The sequence below is a fragment of the Salvelinus sp. IW2-2015 genome, linkage group LG28 (assembly GCF_002910315.2).
Source record: "Salvelinus sp. IW2-2015 linkage group LG28, ASM291031v2, whole genome shotgun sequence".
NCBI classification, from domain to species: domain Eukaryota; kingdom Metazoa; phylum Chordata; class Actinopteri; order Salmoniformes; family Salmonidae; genus Salvelinus; species Salvelinus sp. IW2-2015.
Window position 1 is genome coordinate 9656022 of NC_036868.1, and position 24057 is coordinate 9680078.

The 24057-nt window shown below is 41.0% G+C and overlaps 1 protein-coding gene across 10 annotated transcripts in view; it reads left to right on the forward strand.

Moving 5' to 3' along the window:
- The window catches only part of LOC111954242 (TGF-beta activated kinase 1 (MAP3K7) binding protein 2), a 73651-nt gene continuing 49594 nt past the window's right edge, over positions 1 to 24057 (forward strand). For all 10 annotated transcript variants that reach the window (XM_023973803.3, XM_023973807.3, XM_023973805.3 and 7 more), the window contains exon 1: positions 1 to 311. The gene's annotated coding sequence lies outside the window, so the exon portion shown is untranslated. The remainder of the gene's footprint in view (positions 312 to 24057) is intronic.

Here is a 24057-nt window from a genome sequence, read left to right on the forward strand (position 1 = left end):
ATGCAGCCGCCATATTCTGTGASAGTATTTTGATTTGTATCTGTTGGACGTAAGAAAAGAAAAGAGAAAATAAGGTGGGAGTAAAGGAGGTAAAGAAGAAGAGCTGTCAAAATAATTCCCGTGTCTCTGAAACAGCGGGGGGCTGTAGTAACCCCCCACTCGAGTCAAAACAGAGAAGGCCTGAGTGCCGTAGAAACTTCGTTCACGAAGTCCCCCCCCCCTCCGCTCTTCTTTCAGCACCACGGCCCTGTGGAGATTCGGTGGCTGTGTCTCGGGTGTTGAAGGTGGCCCGGGGAGCGGCGGCGGAGACGGTAAGCGAATGCCTCAGAATAGGCCCAGAAGTGGTTTGAAGTTGTAGTTTAGTTACTGTAGATGAGAATTCGGTCTAACTTTCCCGATTAACATGCTCGAAATACGTGTGCGACTCCACATCCCTCTGGTAAAAGGAAAACGAAGAAAAAACGTTCTGCTGTCGGCTTTTCAAGTGTGAAAAAGTGTTTGACTGCTACTGGTGTAGGCAATCTCGCGAGCTATTTAGTCTATGTGCGATTTGTTGTGTCCAGCATGAATGTGTTATTACACATTTGTAATAACATTTAGCTGTGTACATTGCATTTATAGTTCCACCGTACATTTTAAAGCTGACGTGCATGTTTTGTAGCTTATAGGCTACACTGTAGCTAACGTTACATTTTTCCATTGAGGTTTCTTGAAAAACTCGTCATCCATGGTGTTCTGAGTGCACAACTAAATTACTACGCCAATATGATTATATCATGTGTTGTAACTTCAAAGAACCTTGAAATAATTTTACGCTTGTCAAAAAGTTAGTTAGCTTGGTAACTAACATAGCAGCTCGCAAGTCGCGATAGTTTTACTGGTCATTTACGGTGACGTTCGATGCTTCGAAAAAGTAACACTTTGTGTTACAATTGGTCCCAGCATCTGAACGTGTTACACATAAAACACTGCTTTGCAATTATCATGGACTGTATTTCCTTTCGTTGCATTGATGGGCCTTCACCAAATATTGCCTAGAGACGTATTAACTAGGAGTACCGAATGGCATAGCACAGGCCCAACCTATGATAAGTAGGCTAATCAAAAGTCTCCTGTAGACTAGTCTACATGATATGAATTGTATTGATGCACGAATCGAATTACCTTGATGAGTCAAACGCAATTAAACTAAAAGTAGCCTGTCCTGTACTCTCACCTTCCCTTCTATAGAACGTATATGAAATATGGTTTTATACTTTCTCTCAATTCGGCTATATGTTAATGTGTATGTTTTTCTGTTGGATTTATATTTGTTTGTTTGCTTACTTATGTGATACAGATCATTTTAGTGAATGTTAGTTAGTTTGATCATCTGAGCAGACTTGACCTAGCTATACATTTAAATGTCCCTTCAGGATGAAAGGTTTGACAGCTCTCATATGTATAGGTGCAGGGGAGCATGTGTAGGGGTGGGTTTGACACATTACTAACCTTGTCCGTACATTTTGATACAATTATAGGGTGATTCCATGCCAGGACAGCTTGCAATATTTTGGGTATCTTAGGTTGTTCTGGCAAGATTCACAGAATCTTAATTGGTATAATTTCTATCAGAAACAATTTTAGGCCCTTTTTAGACCTATACATACCTCATGTAAGACCGTATGTTCTGTGAACCGTACATGATACAGACAACATCTTGGTGTCTTTATACTCCTTATAGTGTTCTCTCAAATTTGGAGTATGTCTAGATTCTGAAATACAATTAATTTATTCAACCCCAAAATTATATATTTTTTACCTTTATTTAACTAGGTAAGTCAGTTAAGAGCAAATTCGTATTTACAATAACGGCCTACCGGGGAACAGTGGGAACTGCCTTGTTCAGGGGCAGAATGACAGATTTTTACCTTGTCAGCTCAGGGATTCGATCCAGCAACCTTTCGGTTACTGGCCCAATGCTCTAACCAGTAGGCTACATGCCGCCCCTATTTAAAGAAAAGTCTGGGAAAGTGTTTATAGTTAAACTTTCTGTACATTTTTCTTCAGAATTGTTGCTTAAAGCTGCACYCATAGGGGAGTTTTGAGACAGACAGAGCTAACAACGGGTCGCTGCCACCGGGTCGTCACTAGTTACCACAGCCACAAAGTCATAAACCTACCTATTTCTACCATTTCTCTTCTTACAATCTGATTTGAAACCTAACCCTAACCTTAACCACACTGCTAATCTTATGCCTAACCGTTAAATTAAGACCAAAAAGCAAATAGTTGTTTCATGATTTTTTACGATATAGCCAATTTTGACTTTCTGGCTGTGGTGAAGAAAGAAAAGAAGATGCGATTAACTGTGTCAAACAACATTTTACTGCATTAAAAATGTAATACTTTGACAGTCCTAGTTTGAAGAGTATATTGTTTTCAAAAAAAAAAAAAGTAGTAAAAGTAAAATCAAAAAGGATACTTTTGAGATATTCATATTAGTTGTAAATGAGAACTTGTTCTCAACTAGCCTACCTGGTTAAATAAAGGTTAAATGTAAAAAATAAATAACAGCAAAAACATAATTTTGTACTGAAGTAGCTAGTTACGCTAATGTTAGCGAGCTAGCTAAGCAAAATCATGTTTACAAATCCATGACTGAGTGCCTCTTGATATAACTCAAACTTCCCTCAATGATTTTATTCAGAACAGGACATCCTTTCCATTTAGCTAGTGTTTTCTTTCTAGTTCTCAGGTCAAAAGATTTTTATCCAAATTCTTGTTGTAGCAGCTTGTGACTAGTTCATGTTGAAGTAGCCTAGCTAGGCTAGATTTAACAGCTGTATTAGCCTACATGAACTCAGACCTGGCTGACCTATTGTTATTGTCTTCTGTGGAATTCATAACATTGTTGGATAGGTTTAAAGTGGAAATGACAGCATTTTACCAACCTGAAATCGTATTAAAATCTGTTCAAATACACCCCCAGGAAGAATATGACACTTTCTTAAACATTTTCTGACAAGCGATCACTTAGATCATTTTCACGTTTTCATAAATTTGTAGAATGTTTGGGAATTACGTATAATAAGGCATTTGTGAAAATTCTATATCAATATGGAGTGGGAACACGGCCGTGCGTTTGGACAAGTAATAGACACTGCAGTAAATAAAACGTAATAAAAACATATATCTTGTCCAGGACCGGAGTCTACGCAGACCGGTGCACCATGGTCGATCAGAGCTACAGTAGGCCTTTATGCAAACAAGCCATTGCCACACAGGCTTGCCATTATTCACTTTCAAATCAAATTTATTGGTCACAAACACATATTTAGCAGATGTTATTGCGGGTGTAGCGAAGTGCTTGAGTTCCTAGCTCCAACGGTGCAGTAGTATCTAACAATTCACAACAATACACACAAATCTAAAAGTAAAATAATATTAAGACGAGCAATGTCGGAGTGGCATTGACTAAAATACAGTATAATAGAATACAGTATATACATATGAAATGAGTAAAGCTGTATGTAAACATTATTAAAGTGACTAATGTTCCATTATTAAAGTCACCAGTGATTCCATGTCTATGCATATAGGGCAGCAGCCTCTAAGGTGCAGGGTTGAGTAACCAGGTGGTAGCCGGCTAGTGATGGCTATTTAACTGTCTGATGGCCTTGAGATATAAGCTGTTTTTCAGTCTCTCAGTCCCAGCACCTGTACTGACATCGCTTTCTGGATGGTAGCGGGGTGAACAGGCCATGGCTCGGGTGGTTGGTGTCTTTGATCTTTTGGGCCTTCCTGGGACATTGGGTGCTGTAGGTGTTTTGAAAGGCAGGTAGTTTGCCCCCGGTGATGCGTTGAGTAGACCGCACCACCATCTGGAGAGCCCTGCGGTTGCGGGCGGTGCAGTTGCCGTACCAGACGGTGATATAGCCCAACAGGATGCTCTCAATTGTGCATCTGTAAAAGTTTGTGAGGGTCTTAGGGGCCAAGCCAAATTTCTTCAGCCTCCTATGTGTTTACAGGAAGTTGCAACAGCGCGACTTTAGGTCATTAGGACGCATTCGCCAAAAGCCACAAAATACACCTGAAAGGATTTTTGCAAATGTGTAAATACCACGGGAGTCCTCTTACATTTGGGAACTATTGATCAAACAACCATGAAAAGGTAGGCTCTGTCTCCCTCAGTTATGCACATCAACAACAACAAGAACAATTAATGCTAGCCAGCACAAGATGAGCTAAAATATACTGAAGGAACACTAGATAAACCCTCTAAAACATTTTCAGCTTGTAGTTGGCCGTCAAAATTGCACTGATAAACGATGGGAAATTGTAGCTTGCTAGCTAGCTGCTTCCAGACACAAATGAGAGAACACCTCACTCTGACCATTTTACTTGCCCTAGCAGAGCCGGTTAGCTAGGCTGTTAACATATTATCTAGAGCATTCGTGACTAACTATTGTTTTGCCTACATTTACTGTCTTGCATAAATTCATCAGTTATTCTGCGCTTTGGCACACTCGGACGAGAGTGCTCTGAAATCGGAGTAGATAGCCAGAGGGAATATGCGAATGCAAGAGATATGCTAACTGAATAACAGTCGTTCAAGTTCTTGCTAGCAAACCAAATGACATCTGCATCTCTAGCTGTGTATAGCCACCGAAAAACAATATGAGGGGAAAAAGTCAGTCACTCAACCACTCCTCCAATGACATGACATGACATCCTCCTAGCGGCTAGTTAGCTATCTAGCTAARGTTAGGCCCCGTGTTTTTTTCTGGCTGGTCCACTCAAGGACATTCAACAACTTGTCCCGAAGCCACTACTGCGTTGTCTTGGCTGTATGCTTAGGGTCGTTGTCCTGTTGAAAGGTAAACCTTTGCCCCAGTCTGAGGACCTGAGCACTCTGGAGCAAGTTTTCATCAAGGATCTCTCAGTACTTTGCTCCGTTCATCTTTCCCTTGATCCTGACTAGTTTCCCTGCCGCTGAAAAACATCCCCTTAGCATGATGCTGCCACCACCATGCTTCACTGTAGGGATGGTGCCAGGTTTCCTACAGACGTGACTCTTGSCATTCAGGACAAAGCATTCAATCTTGGTTTCATCAGACCAGAGAATATTTGTTTCTCATGATTTGAGAGTCTTTAAGTGCCTTTTTGCATACTCCAAGTAGGCTGTCATGTGCCTTTTACTGAGGAGTGGCTTCCGTCTGGCCACTCTCCCATAAAGACCTGATTGGTGGAGATGGTTGTTCTTCTGGAAGGTTTTCTCATCTCCACAGAGGAACTCTGGAGCTCTGTCAGTGTGAATATCGGGTTCTTGGTCACCTCCCTGACCAAGGCCCTTCTCCCCCGATTGCTCAGTTTGGCCAGGGGGGCCAGCTCTAGGAAGAGTCTTGGTGGTTCCAAACTTCTTCCATTTAAGAATGATGGAGGCCTGATGGAGGCCTTAAAGGTTCTGAATACTTATGTAAATAAGGTATTTCTGTTTTTTATTATTAATACATGTGAAAAAAATTCTAAAACCTGTTTTCGCTTTGTCATTATGGGTTATTGTGTGTAGATTGATGAGGAAAATGTTTTATTTCATCAATTTTAGAATTTTCTGTTTTTTATTATTAATACATGTGAAAAAAATTCTAAAACCTGTTTTCGCTTTGTCATTATGGGTTATTGTGTGTAGATTGATGAGGAAAATGTTTTATTTCATCAATTTTAGAATAAGGCTGTAACGTAACAAAATGTGGAAAATTGTCAAGGGGTCTGAATTCTTTCCGAATGCACTGTTGATACGCTAGCCTATTAGCCACATTATGACTTACTTGTGATCATTGCCCTTGCTAGTTTGATTGTGTTGACATTCCCAGCCTTAGTTACGTTCATCCGTTATTGTCCAACATATTGAGTCATTGAAACTGAAACAGTGCATCCCGAATGGAGGCAGCAAACAGTGTACCTGGCCAGCTGTGATTTACAACCTGATAGCAATATTTTTTGGACTACCAAGAAATGTATTGGTGAATAATATTAATCATGCATTGAACTGTATCCATCTATTCTGCCAACAATGCCTTTGTACCTCATTAGAATGTTGAGTCAAATAAAACCTATTTTTAAAACCTCTTATAAAGTTGGTTTTGTAGCATAAACTGGGAATTTGATCTTTGTGACTGATATTATGATTGTCTGTTTCATATCTGAAAAGTAGTTAAAACACTGTCAGTTCCACTTTAAGTGCTCTTTGTTCTTTGTATCCATAGAGACAGTTCTCTTTTCCTTTACTCAACCCTCCAATCAGAAATTGTGAGAACACTAATTTAGAATGCCTGGCTGAATTAAGTTTTAACAGTGTGCGTGTGTGTGTGCGCGTGTGTGTGTGTGCCTGCGAGCAAGTGATACACTTCAAGAACATTGATAAGAGAGGGTTGGTCTGCCTAAACATTGGGATCATTTTGTTTCTGATACAGATTATTTTGTGTTTCCGTGCCTTACAATCAAAGCATACTATGCCTGTAACTCAATGCTCAATATTTATTTTATTATATTTATTTTTTCTCCCAAATTGGTAGTTACAGTCTTGTCCCATCGCTGCAACTCCCGTATGAACTCGGGAGAGGCGAAGGTCGAGAGCCGCGTGTCCTCCGAAACACGACCCCGCCAAGCCACACTGCTTCCTGAAACAATGCTTGCTTAACCCGGAAGCCAGCCGCACCAATGTGTTGGAGGAAACACCATACACCTGGCGACCGTGTCAGCGTGCATGCGCCCGGCGCGAACCAGGATCACTAGTGACGCAGCCACATGTTGCGATGCAGTGCCTTAGACCGCTGCGCCACTCGGGAGGCCCAATGCACTGCTTTTTAAATGAAATCTTTTTTTAGGGCCAGATTTGAGAAAATTKAAAAATGTATTTAATCATGATTAACTACAGAAATTCATGCGATTAATCGCAATGAATTATTTTAATCCTTTGACAGCCCTACTTCAAACACACCACATTTCCAGAGTAGTCTCTCTGGTACTTTTAATGATATGACCCATATTATGCATAGAAATTGACATTACAGATGAAAAAGAGTGACCCAGCTAGGGGGGAATAAGGAGATGTACATGGGGATGGTTGTGTAATAGACATGAAAGGAATAATGAATATACACATGGAATGGAATGAATAAAGCAAAATGTATGTATGCATATCAAATGGACTACAACAGTGAATAGAAATGGAACAGAACTACAATAGCACAATAGTTAAGGACTGTATGTAATAACTAGGTATTAGGGTAAGCGTACCTATTATGCACATGTACCAACTAAGCCCACTTCCATCTTTGGATTTAGAAAAATTACATTTTCTGCTGTTTAATGTTCAACTAATTTATCTGGTTGTTATATCCATAACTTATTTCATTCTAACCCAATCAGATGTTTTATTATTAAGTTATTGACAATTATGTGTAAGTTCCAACTAGTGACCGATTTCAAAGCTGGAACATTTTTTGGGTGTTGAGGTGACCCTCAGATGAACACATTTTCCAGATATCTTTAGTACCTCAGATAAGTGATCATACTCTATCTAAAAGTAATAGATTAATGTCCTTATTTATGCACATGATAGCATATTTCATGAGAATTCATGACTATTTCTTGCCAATTGAAAATATTTGTTTTTCATGCTAGCAGTTGTTCCTGCATGTCACAGTCTTACAGTAGCAACATAACTTGGTGAACTACAATAAGATAATATATTTTAAATGCATTTTATATTATATTACTTTTAAATTAAACTTGCATTGTTATACATGGATCCATTTTTGAAAATGTTACATTTATCTCAGGTGGGCATAAAGRGTACAGTAGCACAAAAAGCACTCCCTCTATACAGAATGTAAATGACAATAAAGCAATATTGTTCAATATGATCTATACTAGTTAGCAGAGTGCGCGCTGATAGCGTTTCAATCGGTGACGTCATTCGCTCTGAGACCATGAAGTAGTTGTTCCCCTTGCTCTGCAAGGGCAGTGGCTTTTGTGGAGCGATGGGTAACGATGCTTCGAGGTTGGCTGTTGTCTATGTGTGCAGAGGGTCTCTGGTTTGAGCCCAGGTTGGGGCGAGGAGAGGGATGGAAGCTAAACTGTTACATAAGTAAAGTAATTAAACTTCACATGAGAGATTAATCTTTCATTTCATGACCTCTTTTCTTACAAACATTAAGGGCAGTATATGTTAGAAATGTCTAAACTTAAATTTTGGTTGGCTTAATAGGTACACTTACCCTACATAGTAATACAGGCGTAACGACTAGCATGATTGCTAACAATAATAACAACAGCAGAGTATAAACATGTTACCTAATACCATACAATTAGGCTATACAATTGGTCAACATAAATAACAACTACATTATAGATACAAAGTATGTGGACACCCCTTCAAATGAGTGGTTTTCGCTTAAATGTTTTTGTATTTTACAATCTTTTTCTCCACAATTTCGATCTAGACTTATCGCTGCAATTCCCCAACAGGCTCGGGAGAGACGACGGTCGAGTCATGCGTCTTCCGAAACAAGACCCTCCAAAGTGTGCTTCTTAACACCCGCCCGCTTAAACCGGAAGCCAGCCACACCAATGTGTCGGATGAAAAATCGTTCAACTGACGACCAGAGTCAGCCTGCAGGCGCCCGGCCTGCCACAAGGAGTTGCTAGAACGTGATGAGCCAAGTAAAGCCCCTACGGCCAAACCCTCCCCTAACCCGGACGACGCTGGGCAAATTGTGCGCCGCCCTATGAGACTACTGGTCACGGCCGGTTATGACACAGCCTGGGATCAAACCCGGGTCTGTAGTGAAGCCTCAAGCACTGCGATACAGTGCCTTAGACCACTGCGCCACATGGGAGGCCGGATTTTGCTATTTTAGCCACACCKATTGCTGACAGGTGTATAAAAATCGAGCACACAGCCATGCAATCTCCATAGATGAACATTGSCAATTGAATGGCCTTACTGAAGAGCTCAGTGACATTCAACGTGGCACCCTCATAGGATGTCACCTTTCCAACAAGTCAGTTTGTCAAATTTCTGCCCGACTAGAGCWGCTCTGGTCAACTGTAAGTGCAGCTATTGTGAAGTGGAAATGTCTAGGAGCAACAAGGGCTCACCCGCGAAGTGGTAGGCCACACAAGCTCATGGAACGGGACTGCGTAGCACAGATCGACTGTCCTCGGTTGCAACACTCACTACCGAGTTCCAAACTGCCTTGGAAGCAACGTCAGCACAAGGACTGTTCGTTGGGAGCTTCATGAAATGGGTTTCCATGGCCAAACAGCCGCACACACAAGCCTAAGATCACCATTCGCAATGCCAAGCGTCGGCTGGAGTGGTGTAAAGCTCGCCGCTATTTGACTCTGGAGCAGTGGAAATGCATTCTCTGGAGTGATGAATCTCGCTTCCTCATCTGGCAGTCCGACGGACGAATCTGYGTTTGGCAGATGCCAGGAGAACGCTACCTGCCCCAATGCTTAGTGCCAACTGTACAGTTTGGTGGAGGGGGAATAATGGTCTGGGGCTGTTTTTCATGTTTTTGGCTAAGCCCCTTAGTTCCAGTTAAGGGAAATCMTAATGATACAGCATACAATGACATTCTAGATGATTCTGTGCTTCCAACTTTGTGGCAACAGTTTGGGAAAGGCCCTTTCCTGTTTCAGCATGACAAGGCCCCTGTGCACAATGCAAGGTCCATACAGAAATGGTTTGTTGAGATCGGTGTGGAAGAACTTGACTGGCCTGCACAGAGCCCTGATCTCAACCCCATCAAACACTTTTGAYATGAATTGGAACGCCGACTACGAGCCAGGCCTAATCASCCAACGTCAGTGCCCAACCTCACTAATGCTCTTGTGGCTGAATAGATGCAAATCCCCCCAGCAATGTTCCAACATCTAGTGGAAAACCTTCCCAGAAGAGTGGAGGCTATTATAACAGCAAAGGGGGGGACCAACCACATATTAATGCCCATGATTTTGGAATGAGATGTTACACATAGAAATTACGCTAGAGATAATAAATAACAGCCAATACTAATAACAATTTCAGCATATAACATAGCAATAGCTACATAGAGATATACAAAGGCAAGCTAAACAACAACAACTTACTTTGTAGTCCAGCTTCCCATGCACATATGTCCACCCACACTCATGGAACGGAATTAAACCGTTCAGGCCCAGGCAATACTTATACGCTTGAGAGAGCATGCAACGGACCTGACTGGCCAGTGCTGGGCTAGCTAAGAGCATCTGATCAATGACAGGATACGTGATCAGTGGTCAGAGTGGGCAGAGTGTGGGGTGCATGGGGACAGTCTGATTGGCTGAATCCACAAGCTAGAGGTGATAGCGATCTCTCACGTGAAGGGGAGATGTTAACAAATAACACAAACAATGGAAAATAGTCCTACAGCGCCATCTCAACCACTGTCAAATATATTTTCAATAACCCAAAAATATTGTATTTTCAGCTGTTTGCAGCTGGTGTACAAAACCAAAAGTAAAAGACACAAAAACTAAACTTAAGAATGGGGAAGTATAGAAATAGCGCACATAGAACAGATCTTCCGCTTCTTAGACCGTGTCTAGACTTGACAGTTCTTGCAGATTTTGTATTATGATAATGGAGTTCTGATCATGGAATTCCGAACAAGTCACGCGTCTACATTTACATTTAAATGTGTCCACCATGTCCACATTGAGTCTGTTCCCGCGCTATATTCAAATGCCAGTATGCATTCTACAAACTGGGGAATAGGCTAAATATGATAATAGCACAACAACAACTAATGGCAGTAGCTAACTACTGTAGCTAAGTAGCCAGCTATCCGCTGTAACTAGCCAGCAAGCAAAGCTAAAGGGGGCATAACTCTAGCCAAACAAAAAATGATTGCTCTAAATATTAGCTGGCCGGCTAGCACTTATGAGGCCAGCAAACACCACAAACTAGGAGTGTATTTCCTCCAATGTTATAATGAAAAGGTCCCTCTCGGTCCCAGAACACACGTTTTCTGAAGACTTGTGGGAGGAGTGCCGATGACGTCGCCCACTGTATGCGATTTCGGTAGCCTGAATGCGTCCAGACTGAGGAGAAATCCGCACACAATGCATCCCTGACCACCTGAAGTGGTCAACCAGATCTGAACACAATCAGACCACAAAGCGACTTCTGTGCATCTAGAACCATCTTTTCATTGCGAGCTTCGTATTCTGATATCAGAAGTCGCATGTAAGTGTCAAGTGTAGACACAACCGTAGACTCGCTTTCAATTTGAATGACAGAACTATAACTCAGATTTCTATGTGATTTTGGTCAGGTCGCCCAAAAAGTTACATAATGCAGCTTTAAATCTATTCCAAATAATTTGGTGATATTCCAGATATTCCATGTATTAAAACTCAATGTGTGACTGTTCGTTTGTGGTATTCCTGTTACTACAATGTTCAAATATTGAACTTTCAACAACCGTGATTTGTCAATAGCCTGATTTGTAAAGGGCCAAGTGCAGTCCATTTGAAGGACTACTAGGCTTTCTAGAATCACTTCTCTATTGGTCTTCAATGATTGTGTTGGTGTTGGGGGTAGAGTATCATTCGTTAGCAGCTTGTGCCTGTCTTGACTTGCAGTAAACATTGAACTTCCTGACCAATAAGCTGCCATGGCCAACTGTTTATAGGTGCAGACCCCTAACTGAAACCATGTGTGTCTTTAGCTGGGCAAATATGTTGCTTGCTGGGAAAGGCCTGCTGATTAGCCATTCTTTGGTGAGTGGGGTGAGGGTATTTCTTCAATGACTCTGTGTCACACAGGAGGTTGGTGGCACCTTAATTGTGGCGGACGGGCTCGTGGGAATGGCTGGCGCTCCATGTGTTCGAGCCGTCCTCAAAAGCTGCTGAGTGTGAATGAAGGGAGAGTAAACATTTAGGCTATAGAGTGTTGAGTTAGTGAATTAGAATGAAGTGACTTGTTTGATATTGTTTGCAAGCTTGCAGTCAAAGTATTGTSTCCCTGCATAGTTGTGGTTTACAAATGTGCTGTTTGCAAACACACAAATTGGACAAGGTAAATAATCTTGCAGCAAGAGGAAATGTGAATTATTGTGTCGATTATAATGAATGGACATTTATGATACATACAAATCAAGTCTGACATTTTCTATGTGGAAATTACAAACGTTAGAATCCCTTTTAAACCTCAAATACACTACACGTTTACATTTCCTGCTATGCAGGACATTTCCTGCAACATCAGGGTGATCAAATTAAGATCCTACATCTGTAGGTAGATGTTATGGAACCAAAGTGTGCTTTTTTATTTCATGCACTAATAGTCAGTTCCGATTATTGCCAAGACATGAATGCTCTCTCCTGAAAAACCTGTTTTGAGGTTCCATAACATCTACCTACATTTGCACAGCAACCTCTTACTAGTCAGTGAGAGACAATGTTTTTCACTAGGTAGGGGGAAGGATAACTGTATGAGTGTGTTGGCTTGAGTCGTGTTGTCATGAATTTAGACTTTGATACCGATAGCAGGTTTAATATCACAATACTCGATACCATCAAGTTACTCGATACCAAAATGATACTGCAGCAAAAAAAGAAGGCATTTTAGCCAAAGTCGCAGAATGGCACTTGATCCAGACATTTTGAGATTTTGAGCTCATTACATTTTAGATGTTTTTATGCGTGCATTAATGAATCAATATTTATATTTTTGAAATATTTMAAATATTTTAAAAATAAAACTTTTGTGAACTAACACTCGCACTTGACCATTGAGATATTGAGCTTGTTTTGGCTGATTTCATGGTGCTACGTATGAAAAGCAATCGGTTTCCCGTCCATTTGGGACTTATTTTATTGTATTGATCAACAACATTTGCACAGAAGAAGCAATCTCTTATTTTATAGAAGTATGCGCTGTCTCTTTAAGACCCATGACATCATTCACACACAGACAGTTCAAGGCTCGCGCAAAGATGATCTTTGACTGCGGTCCAAACGTGAAGTAGACAGCCTTCGGCCCTAAACCCTCAGCCCATGAATGACGTTTTACATCGTCACATCCAAGTGAACCAAACGAGGGAGAGTGATGATCGGAGAGGCAACGTCCTTGATGGAAATCTTGAAGTTGAGCCTAAAAACAATCAACTTGAAGCTGTTGATGTAACATACCTAGCATAGCTAGCACTCCTGTCAGGTAGCTAGCTACAGTTACCCATAGCCGGCTAGCTAGTTTTATAGTTTGGTCATTTATTCCAATAGAATTTCAGAATTGGCAAAAATATGTTTATGACGCTAGCTAGCGAGCTATGTTTTATAGGATCCTCACTATGAGTCTGCCATTTTGAGCGTTTTATTCACATTTGCCACAGCTAAATCAATGTCATCTATGTATATATTTTTAGCTAGCCACCTAGCAAGCTAGCGTGGTCATTTTGTCTCAAATGCCCCAAAATACTGCGAGTTGATTAAATTTGATATTTGACTACAGTTTGCATTGAATTATGGGTAATATCAACCCTGCAAGTTATCAAAGTTGTTCACTCGCTACTTTAAGCTAAATCATGGGCCGAGGGGGCTACTTTTGTTAATTGGACCGCCACTTAAGATTGCAATCTCACTGCATCCGGTTTCAACAGGGATTCCCCCGAGTGAAAGTGGCTAGCGCGAGGGCCGAGGAGGTAAAAATAAACACGATTGGACCGCAGCCCTTGACTGGGAGAGACATGAGGCGGGGGACACGAAGTGAATTAGTTTTTGGTGACAATCAGCTTTGATATCAGCCATATTTTACATTATGGTTTGCATATTATCATAAACAAGGTACTAGGGTAATCAATTGATGTTAGCTTTAGCTGTAAACTAGCATGGTAAGCTAGCCTACAAAGCTGGAAGCTACTGGTATCTCTTGCATTGTAAAGTGTTCTAGCCTGTAATGGACATTGTTTTGCGAACGGTAATTAACAGTTTCAACATTTCTACATGCTGTGTTGCATTATTCAAGTGTGTTAAAGGGATACTTCAGGATTTTGGCAATGAAGCCCTTTATCTTCTTCCCCGGAGTCAGATGAACTCGTCCATACCTTTTTTATGTCTCTGTGCGCAGTTTGAAAGAAGTTGCTAACTAGCTTTAGTGCAATTGTTAACTAGTGTTAGCACAATGACTGTAAGTCTATTGTAACTGCTAGCATGCTGGTAGATACCATTAACTTCCAGATACTACCTCTTAATCGCCTTCATACTGAATGCAGAGACATAAAAATGGTGTCCATGAGTTCATCTGACTCTGGGCAAGTAGACTCGATTAAGGGCTTCATTGCCAAAATCCTGAAGTATCCCTTTAACTTCTGTGCAGCYTAAGTGGTGATTCAGCCCAGACTCCGAGTGAGTGCAGTGGTTCCTCAGGACAGGCTAGAGCTAGCAATGAATAAGTGGAGTAGTCACGGAGCAGGCACTCTTGTGCTATAAGGGGACATCGGCTGCGTTGATAGAAAGACTTGGTTCCTCTCACAATCAGTAGACGAGGTGAGACATTATTGACAGAAGTGCCGATAGTAACAAAAATTCTAGTACCTAACAGTTTTTCATGCTCTAGAATCAAAAAAGTACCGATGTTTCAGGATACCATGCAACACTAGGCTTGAGTACAAGTGCTTGTTGTTTGGGTCAACAGTACAGAGGCAATTTAACCTAGGAAGTCATGTTGGCTTACCTTCCTTTCTGTCAGTCACCGCATTTTGTTAATTTTAGCACCAGAGCATGTTCATAGTTCGCTCAGTAATAGCTACACCGTAAAGTAGATGAAAGTAGGTGAAATATTACATCACAAATACCCTACCAGGTGGACACTACATTTTTATTGATTGGTTTGATATAGTTTGTTATAGTCATGTGGCCTTATCTCTATGAGAGTAGTAAGTAGACTATAAGGATGCATTACATTTTGCCCAGTGCAGCAGGTCTGCCTCAGGAAGAGAAAGAGCATCTGGATTTTACCCTCCCCCACCTTGGCCTGTGTGTGGCTGCCTGGCTGTCAGGAAGAGACTCAGTTGAACCCCGCCCCCCTTGGTAAAGCAGSTCTCCTATAACTCCTTAGCTTTCAATGCAATCCTTCATTTCACATGGTGGACTTTCCAGTTTAGGGGTTAAATTGCATGCATCGACTGAGTATGACGCTGCAAATGATATGTTGAATCCACCACCATTAGAGCTTAGTTGTAAGAGACACTTTGCATTACTGAATTATTATATGTTGATTAGGTTATTAACACATTGTTGGAATACCACTGTGGTAGATTTTGCAGGGTCCACTGTATGTAATCTCTCAGTTCCAAAGATTCCAACCACTTGAGGTGGATTGTGGTTAGAGTTTTTTTTTTTACTAACAAAACAAAGTTAAACACAAAATTGTAACCTGACATAAACCAGTAGAACCACCACACTTTTAAAAATGCTACTTGATAAGAGAAGGACTATAACCAGGTTTCCATCCAACCTTTTTATGCAAGTAAAGTACATGTCGGATAAGAAATGTTATGACAGGCCTAATGGAGCAGCAAATTTGTCGGTAAACTTTCCAAATGTCGACGAAACCAAAAGACGCTGGACAAGATGGGATCTTTTTGTGTCTGAAAAATGAATTATGCGAGAAATGGCGGTGGAAACGCTTTTATGCACAAATATTTATATAATATGTGAACTTGATATATTGTGTGGTCCTCCCACTATGACTCGGGAAAGCATGCAGTTTCTTAGGCTACAGGTGAAATAAGGTATGATGAACTTCACAGGGTGGTGAAAGTGCACTCTTTTTAGCTTGATGCTCCTTTCCAATAAATATCGAGGGTCTTTTTATGTGGTGACATGATGATCGATGATTGGGTGCAGTTTGACAAGTAAAAATAATCTCGCTCTTTTGTCCATAATAATTTCATCATCAGCTATACTCGCGTCAAGCTTTTGGCTAGAGCGTACGTGCCAATATCAGAGTGGGCACATTCGCTATATAACGCAACATTTCTTGTGACAAAACCATCAGTAGAGTTGAAAATGCAATGGAAATCCAATTAACTTTTTGTTCGGTACATGGGAATTGAATGGCAAAATTGTATTTGTATTTCCATCACGCACAGCCTTTTATCCACAGCAAGTCAATTTGATGGAAACACATCTCTGGTGGGAAAATGCACATATTTCATTTTATGCAGATTTGAGAATATTCTCATGAAAATCTGTCGCCAATTTGATGGAAATCTAGCTATTGCTAAAGAGTGAATCCATAACAAATGGGGTTAATTAACTAAGTCATGGAATTGGGGAGTAGGGTCTTTCTATAAACTAGGGTAACAGTGAGGATTTCCTACACTGGACAACTTGTTACAGCTGTTGATGTCATTGATAATAATCAGCWATTTTTTTTCATGTCATTACATTCAGATATAAGGGGGAAACATAGCTATATTCAATCAAATTCACAAGTTGATTTCAAACTTATTTTTTAAAACTTTTACCCCTTTTTCTTCACAATTTTGTGGTATCCAAATGGGTAGTTGCAGTCTTGTCTCATCGTTGTAACTCCCGTACGGCCTCGGGAGAGGCGAAGGTCGAGAGCCGTGCGTCCTCCGAAACACAACCCAACCAAGCCGCACTGCTTCTTGACATAATGCCCACTTAACCCGGAAGCCAGCCACATCAATATGTCAGAGGAAACACCGTACACAAGAACATCCCTGCCGGCCAAACCCTCCCCTAAACCGGACAGCACTGGGCCAATTGTGCTCCGCCCCATGGGTCTCCCGGTCGTGGCCGGCTGCGACAGAGCCTGGACTCGAACCCAGAATCTAGTGTCACAGCTAGCACACAAATCCAAAATGATGTATGCGATTGCAAAATCAAATGCTTCTAACCGAAAGAGTCACCTTACGTTGATACTTAAAACCTAAATTGATACTGTCATTAACGTGGTTCTTCAATAGTTATGAATAATAGTTGTTGGGATGCGCATTTGGTGTCCAGCTGATTAGTTACACCGTGCTATTTTCACAAGATCATCTGATCCAAGAAGGAATTTTCAGAATAATGGTCAAGTGATGAACAGCTGTTGTGATGGCGCATGCGATGCAACAACAGCCCAAGTGCTGAAAAAAGGTGTTCGCAAGGAATGTGCAGAATATTTTGGTGTCTCATTTGTTACGTTCAACATGCTGTGTGGAGACAAAGGTATTATTATAGCCTAGCTACCTTTTTAGTGTCTGTTGCTTCAGGAACTTGGAGAAGTATATCCTATAGTGAGACTCTGTGCACTCTGTCCCCCCCTCTTCCCTTTACCTTGGGTAGTATTTTCCACTACTTAAATCAGTCTGTATTCTCCACCTCAAATCACTACTGTGTGTTTTCCCCTAAAATCAGTGTCATTACTCAATTCAAAGCATTTTCTCTTTTTCGAATTAGCCTACTATGACCTCATTTCAAATCAGCACACCTTCCCTTCAGTTTGTATTCGTTCAGCTGAGCCCCAAAATAGCCCTCCTCAGCAACACCAGCAGTATATCAGCATAGAAAACAGCATAATAATTAGAGAGCATGCTTTTCCTGCTAATGGAGTGGTTTTCAAGCATCCCTTCCCTTGCTGCAGCTTCATCCCAAATGGCACCCTATTCCCTACATAGTGCACTACTTTTGACCAGAGCCCTATGGGCCCTATATAGGTTATAGGGTGCAATTTTAAACAGGGATATTTGGAAAGACAACTCTCAAGTCACGTTTATTTAGCATTGTTAGAGAAAGGCTATATTGTGCACTTAAATAATGATTGTCCTGTTTCCATTTATGAGCAAGCAGTACAGTAGGTCAATGGACTAGGAACATTAGTCATGTGGGTCTAGGAGAAAAGTGAAGACAGTTGTGCCTGGATCCACATTGGATRCAATATCACTAACGAATTGATGTTGACGTCATCTGTTGTTGCCTGATCGATTTACAGCATGGTCTCGTGAGAAGTACTGTGCACAATTGGGTTGGATAGACTTAACTCTATTCCTATGAATTATTCTGGATATAGTGACAACAAATTACATAGTTTAGTGGGCTTCTTCACAACATGATCTTGTAATGAAATAACATGACAAATACATTTCGGTTTCCATGTTACACCTGCAATTTTAAACAATAAAAGGGGTTTGAAGTAGCCTACTTAAACTTGAAATTTGTATTTGTATTTATTATGGATCTCCATTAGCTGCTGCCAAAGCAGTTCCCTACTCCAGCACTACCACATATCTACAGTACTAAATCCATGTGTATGTATAGTGCGTATGTTATTGTGTGTGTGTGTGCGTGTGTGTATGCATGTGTCTGTAACAATGTTTGTGTTGCTTCACAGTCCCCGCTGTTCCATWAYGTGTTTTTAAAAATCTGTTTTTACAATCTAATTTTACTGCTCCATGTAGTCATGGCTCTATGTAGTACTGTGTGCCTCCCATAGTCTGTTCTGGACTTGGGGACTGTGAAGAGACCTCTTGTGGCATGTCTTGTGGGGTATGCATGGGTGTCRGAGCTGTGTGCCAGTAGTTTAGACAGACAGCTCGATGCATTCAACATGTCAATACCTCTCATAAAAAAAGTAGTGACGAAGTCAGTCTCTCCTCCACTTTCAGCCAGGAGAGATTGACATGCATGTTATTAATTAATATTAGCTCTCTTTGTATATTCAAGGGCCAGCCGTGCTGCCCTGTTCTGAGCCAATTGCAATTTTCCTAAGTCCTTTTTTGTGGCACCTGACCACAGGACTGAACAGTAGTCAAGGTGCGACAAAACTAGGGCCTGTAGGCCCTGCCTTGTTGATAGTGTTGTTAAGAACGCAGAGCATCACTTTATTATAGACAGACTTCTCCCCATCTTAGCTACTACTGCATCAATATGTTTTGACCATGACAGTTTACAATCTAGGGTTACACCAAGCAGTTTAGTCATCTCAACTTGCTCAATTTCCACATGATTTATTACAAGATTTAGTTGAGGTTTAGGATTTAGTGAGTGTTTTGTTCCAAATACAATGCTTTTAGTTTTAGAAATATTTACGGTTAACTTATTCCTTGCCACCCACTCTGAAACTAACTACAGCTCTTTGTTGAGTATTGCAGTCATTTCAGTCGCTGTAGTAGCTGACGTATATAGTGTTGAGTCATCCGTATACATAGACACTCTGGCTTTACTCAAAGTCAGTGGCATGTCGTTAGTAAAAATTTAATAAAGCAAGGGGCCTAAACAGCTACCCTGGGGAATTCCTGATTCTAACTGGACTATATTTGAGAGGCTTCCATTAAAGAACATCCTCTGTGTTCTGTTAGACAAGTAACTCATTATCCACATTATAGTAAAGCCATAACACATACGTTTTTCCAGCAGCAGACTATGATCGATAATGTCAAAAGCTGCACTGAAGTCTAACAAGACAGCCCCCACAATCATTTTATCATAAATTTCTCTCAGCCAATCATCAGTCATTAGTGTAAGTGCTGTGCTTGTTGAGTGTCCTTCCCTATAAGCATGCTGAAATTCTGTTGTCAATTTGTTTACTGTGAAATTGTGTTGTACCATTTTTTCCATACGTTTTCTAAGGGTTGGTAACAGGCTGATTGGTCGACTTTACTGTAGCTTCCCTCCAGGCCTGAGGGCACACGATCTCTAGTAGGCATAAATTGAAGATGTGGCAATATCGTCTGCTATTATCCTGAGTAATTTTCCATCCAGATTGTCAGAACCCGGTGGCTTGTCATTGTTGATAGACAACAATACTTTTTTCACATCTTCCACYCTGCCTTGATGGAATTCAAAAGTACAATTCTTGTCTTTCATAATTTGGTCTGATATACTTGAATGTGTAGTGTCAGRGTTTGTTGCTGGCATGTCATCCCTAAGTTTGCTTATCTTGCCAATGAAAAAGTAATTAAAGTCGTTTGCAATATCAGTGGGCTTTGTGATGAATGAGCAGTCTGATTCAATGAATGAAGGAGCCGAGTTGGCTTTTTTCCCCAAAATGTAATTTAAGGTGCCCCAAAGATTTTTTACTATCATTCTTTATATAAATGATCTTAGTTTCTTCTTCTTTTTATTTTGTTTAGTCATATGATTTCTTAATTTGCAGTACGTTTGCCAATCAGTTGGGGTGCCAGACTTAATTGCCATACCTTTTGCCTCATCCCTCTCAACCATACAATTTTTAKATTCCTCATCAATCCAAGGGGATGTAACAGTTTTTACAAGTCATTTTCTTAATGGGTGTGTGCTTATTAGTAACTGGAATAAGTCGTTTCTTAAATGCGTCAGGTGCAGCGTCTGGTTGCTCCTCATTACACACCACAGACCAGCAAATATTCTTTGCATCATCAACATATGAATCACTACAAAACTTATTGTATGACCTCTTATACACTATATTAGGCCCAGCCTTTGGAACTTTGGTTTTCCTAGATATGGCTATTATATTGTGATCACTACGTCCTATGGATTTGGATACTGCTTTAAAGCAAATATCTGCTGAATTAGTAAAGATGTGATCAATACATGTTGATTCCTGTGCTGTTTGTAACTACCCTGGTAGGTTTACTGACAACCTGATCCAGGTTGCAGGCACTGGTTACAGTTTGAAGTTTTTTCCTGAATGAGCAGCTTGATGATAGCCAGTCAATATTTAAATCACTCAGAAAATATACGTCTCTGTTGATATCACATACATTATCATGCATTTCACACATATTATCCAGATACTGACTGTTAGCACTTGGTGGTCTAAAGCAGCTTCCAACAAGAATGGGCTTTAGGTGAGGGAGATGAACCTGTAGGCATATTACTTCAGCAGTATTTAACATTAGATCATCTCTAAGCTTTACAGGAATGTGGTTCTGAATATAGACCGCAACACTGCCTCCGTTGGCATTTCTGTCTTTTCGGTAGATGTTATAACCATGTATTACTACCACTGTATCATCAAAGGTATTATCTAAGTGAGTTTCAGAGATAGTGAGAATATGAATGTCATCTGTTACAAGCAAGTTATTGACTTCATGGACCTTGTTTCTTAGGCTACATATGTTAATATGGGCTATTTTTAGCACTTTTCTGGGTTGCTTGATTGTTTTTAATGCTTTACTGGGAAGCTTATCAGAGCTAGACTTACTCATGTTATTTATATGGGAGCTGATAGTACAGGGTGAGCTGCATAAAGTGGTCTTCCTGCTATTGCACACAACCTCAGTGCTAACAGTGTAGCTCTGGTTTATAGGCTCATGATTACTGCTTACAATAGCTGTAGGATAAACAGATGTATTCAGTGCAATTAGGGGTACATAAATTAAATTACTTACATTGTGTTTGCCAATGCCCCTAATATAATGTACATTTGATGCAGCATTATGACGACTCATTGTCAGTCATTGACCAGTCATTGTTTCAACGCAGCCTTGAAATGCTTGGATAGAGTCCAGTAGCCAGGATTATTTGGATGGACTCTGTCATTCCTGTAGAGTATCTTCTGTTTCCAGGTGTCAAAGTTATCAATAAAAGTGACTCCAGCAGAGCTAGTCTTTTAGCCAGATGTGTAATGCCAGCAGTATGCTGAATCTTTCACACCCGCGGCCCAACGATGGTACTGGKCCTGAAATTATTGGCTGTTTTTTGGAGTCTTTTAATGCTAAAATCAGTTKTTTGAAATCCATTTTCAAATGTTCCGAGCTAGCCCTCCTGATGTCGTTTGACTCCACATGGACTACGACAGTGTCAGCTCCCGGCATCTGTGGTAGAACAGTCGGAAGCAGCCTTATTATGTCCTGTACTCATGCTCCTGGGTAGCACAGGGGTTTTGCCTTGGGGAACGAGATGTTTCTCACCATAGAGCTGCCTATGATGACAGCTGGTGATGTTGAATGGGCCAGTCTCAGGCAGGAGCTCCGAGGATCTGAACCCGAGGTACGAGGAARCGAGGACGAAGACGCAGGTACCTCCGGATCCGATCTTGATTGGGAAGCCACCAAGGACGAAGGCGCCGGAACCTCTGGATCCAGGGCGGCAAAGCTGTTTCTGGTCTGTGTCAGTTCCCGGGCTCAACATCTCCATGGAGACACCCATTGCCAGAGGATGCCTTCTTCGACTTCCACGGCGAGTGACGTACCTCCATGGCTGAGCAATGGCCAGTCGGCTGTAGAGAGCCGACACTACGGCGAAACTTCCACCAGACCAGAGCGGCGTCCGGCTACTGGGGTGGAAGAAAAATAAAAAGTAGGTGGGTGTGTGTTCCCCAGTAGTTTATGTAGGTTTGCCACTTGCTTGCTAAGAGTAGCTACTTCGCTCCTATAGTCATCCACAAGCAAGCAGTTGCTACATTGAAAGTCAGAGCGGTCCACATTGTCCCGGAACAAAGCAAAGTAAACACAGCTCTTGCAACGCTGGAAACGTTCAATAGCGGCCTTTCATTTGAGACTGCGGAGGCAGCTAGGCTAGCTGGGATTTCACGTCTCTCCCCCTGTATGGAAACTGGCAGGATCCCGGGACAGATAGCAGCGCTCACAGCAATTTAGCCCAACAGCCGCAGGATTCAAAATAAAATAAAAGTATATAAAAACACTGTCAGCTTTTAAACCGAGGTCTTTAGTTCAGGTTTCGGCGTTCGACAGCGTTCAACAGCAACAAACATACGTTGCATTCTGATGACGTAGTGATTGGATTTGGAGCTCAGAAATTCAAGTACAGGAATAGGCCTACCTTGAAAATTAGACATTTCATCAATTTGGTGCTTGAAAAGTCCTTGTAATCAGTGTTGCCAATTTATAAATTCTCCTGCTTCCTTATAATTATGACACTTTGTATCCGTTTTTGTGAGAGATGCGGCCACTTTAGTTTGTTTGGCGCTTTTCCAATTGAAGGGCGTTGCGCTACTCTGTTGCGATAAAACCATGTGCGGTTATTATAAGGAAGACAACATCTATTGGCTTCAACTTGGCTTTCCATACAAATCCTTCAGTTAAAAAAGGAACCTGGTTTTTGGTCACTTTCTCATTATAAAAACAGCGATGGTGAGATTAAAGGGTGAGGTTAATGCTACCGCTATTCATGGCATTATTATGTATCCCTGTGTCGGCCACATGGGCTACATAAAATCCGTCATTAATGCATCCAATCTATTTAGTTAGGCAATGTCCACATCATTCTCACATATTTTACAATGTAATAACTATTTGAGTATCAATGCATTGTCAAGTCCTAAATAATGCGTTATTCCTAGTGGTAATGGCCTACTTTTAGATTTTTTAAATAGTTTTTGCATGCTTTTTGAGCGGAGGGCAGGGGCTTCTATATTAGGCCTTATATGTACAATTATATTAATTATACAATGTATAACATTGAGGCCCTTGAAAATTACAATGAAGTGCTTGAAAAAGTCCCTGAAAATCCTTGAATTTGACTTGCCAATGTCTGTATGAACCCTGCTTAAGAAAGGATGTATAGTCCTCGGCTTTTATTCCTCTAAGTACATATGTGGAACTGCGTGTTTCAAACCATTTTGAAATATTTATCCCAATGTCACACATTAGCCCCATTATTTATAGAAAGACTCAGTAACAAAAGAGGTTGTGACTAAACAATCCTCATAGCGGCAGTGGAAATAGTTCATCACAACTGTGCCATTTAAAGCATGTAATCTAGTTGAACTCTCTGACTTAGCAAAATCAAAACATTTATAGAGCATAATTTTGTCTCTCCTTCATTTGCTTGAATTGGAGGAGAAGAAAGGCTTCTGTCATTATTAGTAATGGGCCAGCTCTGTTTTTGTGTGACTGGGCACATGGATGATGTCTCCAGGCTGTTCTACCAGAACACACTGAACAGGACCACAGGGCCTCTGTCTCTGGATTGTGTCCCAAATGGCTCTGGTCAAAAGTTGGGCTCTGGTCAAAAGTAGTGTACTATGTAGGGAARGTTTTCAGGAGCACAGTGTTCTGTCTCGCTCTCTTCTCAATTGTT